Source organism: Phaseolus vulgaris, chromosome 8 (genome assembly GCF_051622355.1).
Source record: "Phaseolus vulgaris cultivar YP4 chromosome 8, ASM5162235v1, whole genome shotgun sequence".
NCBI classification, from domain to species: domain Eukaryota; kingdom Viridiplantae; phylum Streptophyta; class Magnoliopsida; order Fabales; family Fabaceae; genus Phaseolus; species Phaseolus vulgaris.
The window spans coordinates 58,809,319-58,819,854 of NC_143505.1; the positions used below are offsets into that span (position 1 = coordinate 58,809,319).

At 29.2% G+C, this 10,536-nt stretch overlaps 1 long non-coding RNA gene across 2 annotated transcripts; it reads right to left on the reverse strand.

The window, feature by feature from the left end:
* Positions 1–5,817: 5,817 nt before the first annotated feature.
* Positions 5,818–9,154, reverse strand: LOC137823400 (uncharacterized). Of its 2 annotated transcripts, XR_016514694.1 has the most exons (3): positions 8,944–9,154; positions 6,440–6,534; positions 5,818–6,159 (listed from the first exon to the last, which is right to left on the reverse strand). It is a non-coding gene; the product is annotated as an uncharacterized LOC137823400 (long non-coding RNA). The 2 variants fall into 2 exon arrangements; XR_011083121.1 differs by lacking the exon at positions 8,944–9,154 and having other exon boundaries at positions 6,440–6,838.
* Positions 9,155–10,536: the final 1,382 nt, after the last annotated feature.

Genomic DNA, 10,536 nt, shown 5'->3' on the forward strand with positions numbered 1-10,536 from the left:
AGCCTAATCAAAAGCAACTCAAACCAAACAAATCAAATTCAATGGTAATTGGTTGGAAGTATTTTATTTGTACTTTACTAATCTAATGAACTCAAACAAATGAATGATGCAAGTTTTCATTATTAATATATATATATATATATATGTGTGAAAAATTATTGTCAAATCACGTATTGATTTTGTAATTTTTTCTATTCTTTACTTAATGTAAGTGAATATAATAAAATATGTTGTTTATGGTTTTTTAATGATGAGATCATTCCTTTTTTTTACAAAATTATGAATTTTTTTTCAAAAATAAAATTTGTATATGTGCTGGGCTTTTAACCAATGTGTACTTGATCGAGTTAGTTTGCTAAAAAACATTGAAAGTCCAAACAAATGAAAATTAATTGGTCTGAATTTTAAAAAATAATCTGGAATCTAATTTAAACATATCTTTTAGCACCGTTAGAATCCATATCATGCAATGATATTATAAGAAACTCCGAGTCTATTTTAGATGAGTCTTACCACATATCAATTTTTAAGTAGGGGTGGCAAAGCGGTCAGTCCGTCCCGCATTGGCCAGTCCCGCATTTGGTCCACAAAAATATGAGGCGGGTTGGTCCGTCCCGCAAAGTTATTGTGGGTTAGAATTTTCGACCCGTTCCGCATAAGAGCTGGCCTGCAGGTTTGCGGGCCAGTCCGCGTTTCTTTTTTTTTAAATTAAATATTTTTTTTTTTACATTTTATTCTTAAAAAATTGTCAAATTAAACCTATATATTTGTTATTATCAAATTCAATTTTTTTTTCTTCCTTTTCAAACATAGTCAAACATCAAAAAATTAAACATTAAGATAAATATCAAATATCACTATTCTTCCACTTCCAAAACATTAAACATAAACATTAATTAAAAAACATTAAACATAAACATTATTGACATTCTTCCATTTCAATAACATTGGATGTCACCTTAGAAGAACTTTCATCCATTTTTTCATAATTATAATCTTTCCCCTGCACACATTAAAACAATGACATTTTTTTTTTTCTTACGGGTTGAAAAGGTTAGCCCGCCCCGCTTTGTCATCCCTATTTTTAACAACTTATTATAATTTTACAAATTTTGTTATGATAATAAAGTCTTTCAACAACCAACATTTTTTAATTTTTTATTTACACTTTTAAAATTACGCTTAACATAATATTCAATTTTTAATTTTAGTAACCCACTATTTATTTAATAACCTTAATTTCTTTACCCTCTATTTACTCTTGTAAGATATATTAAAAAAAGATAATGATACTTAATATCAATTTCATTTAACACCAATTTTATCCACTTAGCATCTAAAAGAGTTATTATTTTATTATAATATAATATTTTATTTCAAAAAATAATTATTAAATAGTTGTTTTTTATAATATGAAATAAACTTTATTCTTAGAAAAATTAGTTTAATTTAAAATCTTAATATATATTATATTATTAAAGTCGGTTGTTAAATTGGAGTATTATTTTATGTGTCAAAGTATTATCTTATAAGTGTTAAAGTTTGAATGACTAAGTGCAACTAATTTTATTTTCCATCACATAGGTGAAAACAAAGATATGGGACAATTAAGGAGGAAAATAGAGACAACTCACTGTATGGACATAAATGTTCCCCAAATAAACACTACTCTCACAACTGTCTCAGATGTCTTATTGAGATATGTGCATTTTATGGGACTGCTAAAAATCAACATACAATACAAACTTACAAATCTCATTCTAGATGTCTATTTTACACTGTAACATGCACTGCTACCTTCTCTAAACCATTGCATAAGTTGTAGAATTATATATATGAAGTGATTCAAATTTCAATCATTATTTTTAACTGCTCTTTAATCAAACTTATATTTTATATATCATTTGTAAAATGCAAACAGGAGTCAAATACATGTACTGCTTGTTTAATTTTATTGTCTTTACCCTTTTAATAACTCCCAATTTCTGATTTTTTTTTTTAAATTAACTATAAACACCAACATCACTATTCCTCACATGGCATGCTGGTTTTGCAGTCAAACAATAGCAAAGAGGATCTTCAGTGCTTGGCAGAAGCAGAAGCTGCAATTGCAGAAGCCAGGAAACAGCAACATCTCAAGCTTTGGGAAATTTTGAATGAAAAAACTAGTGCTGAAATAGCAAAACTCAGGAAGCAGCAACATCTCAAGTTTTGGGAAATTTTTTATGGAAGAACTGCATCACCAACCATTACTAATGATGTACACACTGAGTCCATGAGAAGACAAAATTGGGAGATATTAAGGCTAAATATTAAGAACTGAAATTTAAGCATAACTCAACTTTATAAAACTGGTTTATGAGATGAGGTTTGTACCCACTGAAGTGATAACTTGTGCGTGGGATAAACTATTATGGATGATCTGATAACGGTCTGATAGCAGATGGTCTGATGATAAGGTCACATTTATTGGAATATGCTCGAAATGACTCTGATACAATATTAAAAAGTAAATTTTAAGTTTAACTGAACCCCATAAAATCGACTTATGAGATAAAATTTACATTCATTTATATACAATTAAATGTGTCGATTTGGGATTAAGAGAGTAGACACTAAGAGAGTATGCAAAGGTAAGATGCCCATAAACCGTTCAAACTCAAGGTTCAGTCTTGCTTTCTGAATCTGGAAACTCCTCAGCATGGTCTACTCTTGTTTTATTTCAATAAAACTAGACCCATTGTGAAGGGAATTCGGAATAAATGTTTGGTGCAAACAAGAACTAAGACACAAGTTTTTAACCATGTACAAGTATTGAATGAGACACAGCGATAATCAGGCTAATCATACTGAACAGATTGACTTGGTGCTTCCACTGAGTTTGGTGGAACGTTCATCTTCATATCTTGCTGATTTATTGAAGAATGAGAAACTGAGTTTTACGAATCTTACCAAAACTTACTCTATAGTTTCCAAATTATTTACTTGCTTATACTTGGTAAACTTAATTTAGTTATAAGTTGAACTCTTCATATTTGGATAAACAATGAATATATTCTGCCTTACCACCATCATATTTTCACACAATTTAAAGTTAATGTTTCATTATACAAATCCAATCATGGTTATATTATTAGGAGAGAGTTAGACGTGATTGGATTAAATAAAATGTGAATTTATTCACCATTTTCTATTTTCTATTCATGTTGAATCAGAATTTAAAGTTAGAAAAAAAAGACAATAATATTTTTTTTCAATTGTTCAATTTCATTAATTAGTTCGTACATACATGTAGACTATGATTTTATGAACTTAAAAAAAAATATAATAAATTTGCTAATAACTTAAATTAACTTGCATATAATTCAATTAAGTTTTTGAAAAATTGGTACAACAACTTCTTATATATAAACTGGTTATAATTTATTAAAAAATATTTATTTAAAAAAAATCATTAAATAAAAATTAAATTTTAAAAAAATAATTAATTATTATATTAATTAAATTAAATATTTTTAGAAACTAAAAAATATTAATATCTAATTAGTTATCAAGATTTTAGATAACAACTTTAAAAATCTAAATAATTAATTAAATATCAATTTAAAAATTATTGGATAATAATAAAAGTTAGTTTTTAAAATAATATTTAATTTAATTAATATAATAATAAATTATTTTTATCTTTAAAATTAGTTATTTCTAATGATTTTCTAGTATCCGAATGCTTACAAATAAATCTTACTCAAATAAATCTAAACATTCCTTAACTATATAATAAAGACACGTGATTAACTAGTAATGTTTAAATGTATTTTAGACCTGAAAAGAGGAAGATAAAATGTCCATTGCTGCCTAACAGCATGAAAACAAACAATGCAGGGTTTAAAATATATGTTCAAAGTAGCAAAAGTGATGATTCCTATTTTATGAGTAGTGAAAGATTGAAGTTATCCCCTACTAATATTTAAACATTGATTATTCAAGTTCCCATAAATGAGTGGATTTGTTAGGAGGAAGGAGTAAGAGAGAAAGTATAATTCTAGTGACTTCCACCTTAGCAAAATAAAATGAGAAGCCATGTCCCATTCATGATCCCATCACCAGCATAATTATTTTTGTTGTCTAGATTCTCCCAAGTTGATTCTGATGATAATAAGAGACTTAACCTTAACCTTTGGAATAAACATAAGCTTTTAGAGAGTCTACAGTAGCAGTGACAAGGACAGCTCAAGAACACTAGTTGAAGGTTTAATATATTATAAAACTAAAACCAAAAAAAGAGTATAATCCAAGTGAATAACTCCCCTTGCCCTTTTACCATATTTATACACCATTGATTGCCCAGCTGCCATCACACTCAACAGGACCACACCACCACAGCTGAAACCCCACACTTTAGTATTTAATGTACTGGCACTTGGACTGAGAGTGGTGTCACCATCCTCAAGTCTCTTCGTGAAAAACGAGGACTCAGGCCCATGTTAGATTCATGGCCTCAGACAAAATCTTCAAAATATTAGAGATGTTTGTGAGTGAAGACGGATCAAAGGTCAGTGGAAAAAACATCATGTGACTCCACAATTCTTTTTGCTTAATGGTGCCCATCAAGGCTTAAACATACACAAGAATATTAATCACTTCAGAAGAAGAGAGAATTATGATTCAAATCTAACAGTCATCAACCCCTCTACTGGCCTAAACCCTTGAATCCTGAGAATGACATGAGAAAAATGACAGTAAAAAACTCTACTGTTCATGGCACATGCAATGTACTCCCCAATAGGCTTTTTATTTATGTTATAGTCTATTATATTTATTGCTTTTCTTTGTCCTTGTTCCCTTATTGTTTGTCCTATGGAATGCAAAACCCTCTCCACCAACCTTGTTGATTGGCTTTTCAAGCTCAGCTTTCTCAGATAAATCTTAGTGATTGAAAAAGCTTTCTGAGACCATGCACCCCACTTGCATATGTACCAGAAATTGTTTCACCATCATCTCTCGAATTCCAGCATGCATATGATGCCAGCCATGCACTCATCATGTGAAGATTCAACATCGCTGACTACGCAGAATTATACAATAAACATCATTCCTGCTCACTTACTTTGGACCACAGTTGATGGAGGGTTTCTGTGAGGAAATGCATAATTAAAGTATTTACAAAACCCTACCACAACAGAAACAAGTGCCACTTTTGCATTACTATTATTCAAAGAACTCAAAAATTTTAACCAATATAAGCTTCCCAGAAATCAAATTATCAAATGGTTTTTCAACACGTGACATGCAACTGATTATAAAATGTTTAAAAAAATGACTCATACGTCCCTGAACAAACATGAAGGACTAGTGGTCCTGCATTTACATCAACACTGAGCATGATTATAATAAATATATATAGGGATTCTAACATATGGACAAAAGAGGATTGGAAGAAAATCCACTTCAGATTTAAGGGGCACTTCATGCCTTTAACACATCACATGCTCATTTATCAAAATATCTGGTATTAAATCAATACATAAAAAAGTAAGAGATTCAGTTCAATTGTACTTGCATTTCTCGATTTCCTCAAGTAACTAGTTTTGTTTTAGTCCAGTTATACACATGCACACCTATATAATAATACCTTGTCTTTTTGGAAATATATAGGAATACCAAGTCTATACATAATTTATCATTTCTTAGTATGAACTCCTGAGTATATGAAAATCCTGAGTTGGGGCTTAAGATGATACTGTACTGTTACATTATCCTCAAAAACACATATCTTCAGAAACTTTGAAGTAAACAAAACAAAAATAAAACATGTCCTTAACAAATAAAACATTATTAAAACTTCTATCATATGTATTACATGAAACCAGTATAATAATATTAGACAATAATATTCCCACTTGCCTATTTTTTATATATACTTTCAAGAAAAATAAATTGAAAGTAAGAGTTGTATTAACAGTGCACGATATTTGAAGAGAAAATTGAAAAACATAAATCTCTGGAATGTCAAACAAAACTAGAACGTTCTAGCTCCAAGTTCCAATCTCTAGCCATAGTGGTAGACCCAGCCTAGTGAACAGTAATGATACACAAAAAGGCAGGGTCTGTGGCGCCGATTGCACGGCTAATATTTAATTAACTCCAGGCACTGCAAAACTGGTCAGAGTACAGAAGATTGATCACTTATGCAATTATTATTACAACAACGTTACTCCAAGAAGAAAATATGAAAAAAGAGTATGACACAAATATAGATTGTCAGTCTATAAACAGCTATGTAACAGCCTCATTCTCATGTAGTAATATCATCAGAGATATAAATTAGTAACTTATAAAATTTGTTCTAATTATGATAGATTATTATAATCTCCTGTCCAGTGTTTACAAGGTTGTTTTTCCTTCATCTTTTATGACAGTTTTTGGGTAAGAGCACTACCTGATAATAACACATAAAAATGAAGTCATTGTAAGCAGAATCATCACAATTAGCCTGTCAGCAAGATAATACTGTTTGCATTCAAAAGCCTCCTCCTATGAGAAAAATGCATGAAAAAGACTAGTGTTATCGTGTGACCAATGCAATGTTTAAGTATTTCGAAGACCAATATGAATGAATGCTCAAAGGATGTAATACTGAATGATAATGCACTAACCTGTAATACATCCAATACCTGTTTTCCAGTGTTAAAAACAAATGAAGTAAAATCTATAATATAATCTAATGGTGTATAGTGTACTACTTTTGACATAATTTATAAAATAAATAAACTGATTATAAGTTGTTAATATGTCAAAATTCTAAACATGGTTGCTCCATAAAAAACTTATGCTGTTATCATTTTCTATTTTCTCAACTAAACAGGGTACAGAATTTAGTCCTACTCTTTCTGTTCTAAAAGGTTTGTTTGCAATCAAAATTTACAATTACATTTGTGTGCGTGCATGGTACCGAATTATAACATAAATCACTGAATTTAATTGAGTTCTGTTTAATTAGAGTGGATATATAAAAGTGAAGAGTTTGGTTTAATTAGATTGCATGCATATATATGTTGCATATGCAAGATAGATTAGAAGCAAAGGATGTCAATTTCTCAAATAAAAAATCACTTTATAGACAGTTTAACTACATTATAAAAAAAATAGCACAATAATTCTTACCATTTAATTGTTTTGTAATATAGTGACTGCCATTTTATACATAAAGAATAATAACTTTTTGCATCAAAAAAGTATTACACAAATATATAACAGATGAGGTTTCTATTCCCTTAATTTGAGGTATATAAGGTGTAGTTATAATATTCTTTACTTTTTTTGCTATCTTTAGATCTTAAAATGGATCTATACCTGCAAAAAAAATATGTGGATTAAGCTTGCAATATGAACTAACCATTTCCAAAAGTAATATGGATTATATACATATGATATGAACTTCCATAAAATGATTAGTCAAATGCATGCAACAATTGTCAGAAAAAAAAAATCAAAATAAGGTAATAGAGCTGCTAAACATTTGCTAGAAAAGAAATTACTAACAAAATAAATTTACACATTAGTAAAGTGATTATTTTACAATGAGAAATTCCATTAAGATTTAGAATGAGAGTTAAAAACACTTTCAGAGCAAGATTCTGGCAAGTGAAAATGTATATTCACAGATACTTAAATTAAGAATGTTAGGAGAAAGAAGAGAATAGATAACATTATAAACAGTTAGAGGGAGCTCCCTTCAGTCCAAGCACAGACAAGAAAAGGAAGAAATTTACCTCCTGCATCATTCAGACATTCACAATAGCATATCATGATGTCAGATCTATTGTGTTTGAATGAATGAGTCAGCAGCTAATTCAAACCCCTCACCCATCCATGAGTGGACTGAAGGAAGCTCTCTTCAACCATTTCTAATAATAGTTGCATCATAACTATTGATCTAAAAGCAACTTCAATTGCATATGTACAAGATAAAACTTAACAAAAATATTAAAATGTTGTAGTATACACAAGGTCTATCAATGCAAAATCAAAATGAGATAACTTTTAACCACAAATTTGCAGAATATATTTAGGCTTCTAAACACTATGGATGATGAGTTAGATCTTTACTAAATAAGTGAAATTAATCACACTTGTCACTGACAAGAAACAATAAAATGATATTTACAAAATACAATTAGACTTTGAAACAGAATTAACAGTGTTAATAAAATCTTTAAAAGCTAACTTAGGTGACAATTTGAACAAGTAATCTAATCAATTTAATCAAATAAGGCTTTTTCGTCAGTAGACACTACATGCAATCTTTAACCACAGCATCATTCACATGTAATAATATAAGATGCTTCAGATGTATTTCATAAATAGTTTTGGCTTGTGTATTGTAAACCTTACTTGTTGAAGGTAAAGTCAGAACACTTCACAAGAAAACGAAATATTCTGCATAGAATCCTGATCCTTCTCATTTGAATATATGTTTATAAATTAGGAATTACAAATTTACAGCACTATCAGATGACAGAGAAAGTGCTGTATTTCTTTTGAATCAGCATCAATTTTACAACTTCCATTAAATGACTTCCAAAATATTGAAAAAATATATTGTACCAAAGAACCCTAACCCTAAGCCTTAAAGAAACAAAGAACAAAATCTGGACATAAAACATTTTCAGAAATTTTTAGGATCAATTTCTTTCAAAATGATAGAATAGTGGGTACCCTTGTTTCTAACTTATCCATGCACAGGTGAAGCATCAGCTTATACATATTATGAATGTGACCAATTAAGCAAAAACCAGAGCTTCTTTTCTCTATTTGAACACGAATGCAATGTTATATTCATAAGCACAAAAATTAAAAGGTCAACTTGTGTGGTATAATGCAGATAACATGCAGATACAAACAAATAAACCAACTATACTGCATCTTACACTTACACCTTACCATTCTCATAAAGCTCTACAATCTGAAGCTTTAACTTAAGGAAGATATGAGAAGCACTGCTAAAAAAATGGGAAGCAATAGGGATGAAGAAAACAGAATTAGAAGACCTAATGAGTTGTACAAGCAAATTAAAAAGGTAAATTAAAGAGTGAAAAACTCATAAAACAGAAAAGAAGAAGAGAGATTTAAAGGGTCAGAAGCAGAAATCAGTGAAGAGAAGAGAAGTGAAGGTGTGTGAAAGAAGTAGCAGAAGGAGAGAGAAAAGGATGGGAAGTGTCACTGTCTTCATTATAGTCAGAGAAAGGAAAGCGATTGAAGATCTCATAACCACACATACAAATCTGGCAAAGCACTGTTTCCAAAAGAAAAGAAAACAAAGGTAAGCAAAAATCATCTTTATCTTTTCCCAGCAAGGGAATTCTTTTGCAGGAGACTTTTGCAAACATAATAAGATAGATATAGAGAAGCAGAAGTAGAGCGTTTTTCTTTCTTGTTTCTTCTTCCTTTGTGATAACAAAGTCATCAACCTCATCCTCTTCTTATACACACACCCTCTTTCTTTCCCTCCCTGAAAACTGATAGAGACTCTTACCACACACACATAAAATCCAACCTACCTGTACTGTTTAAGTACTGTAAAGAAAGAGATAAATAAATAAAAAGAATAGTGGGAGGAAAGGTGGGGTTCTCCTTGCCCCTTTAGCTCATTCTCTCTCATCTTTTGTGCCACTCAACTCTGCTGCACTCTTTTCTATTAGACCAATCCAACACAAAGTATTATTATCATATTTTCAAACTTGTATCAGAATGCAAGAGTTTTATATTTTCATTTTCATTTTTTTACTTCTAGTTAAAATTTTAAAAGACATCTTTAAGTCTGAGACTATGATTTTGTTTAAAATTTCTTCATATCACTTCAATGAATATGTTTTAGTAAGAGTTTTTTTAAGATTCAAGTTTTAAACTCTCGAAATCCTTTTATATTTTAATTTCCTTTTTCAAATCATTTACTATTATATTAATTATATCAATGAAGATGTGAACATTAGCTTTAGAAATGTTCTTAAGTGGTGAAATGTTTTAAAAACATATAACTATCAAAAATCTTAATCATGTTGCTTATGAAATAAAAATCAATTTTTAAAAATCAAAATAATTAATTATAATAGTAATTAAATTATAAACTATTTTAAAAACTAAACAAAATTTAAATTTTTAAATTAATTTTTATTATTATTAAATAGTTTTTAAATTAATATCTAATTAACCACAAAAGTTTTAAAGAACAAATTTAGAAATAGTTAAAAAAAAATTTCGAAACTTACATTTCAAGTAAGTCTAAATCATCATACTCAAAGACTAAAAAATGAGGTTGTGATAGATTGTTTAAAGCTTGTTTGAAATTTATTAACTTATAAAAAAAAACTTATATGTGATTTATCCTTTGTTATTTTTGGCTTACTGGACTAAACTTTCAAAATAATTAATAAAAAAAATTAGAACTTGCATAAAACAGTTAATTTTAAATACTTAATTAAATCATTTACTCAAAAATAATCTTAATCAGAAATCTCACTGATAGCATGCATAGGG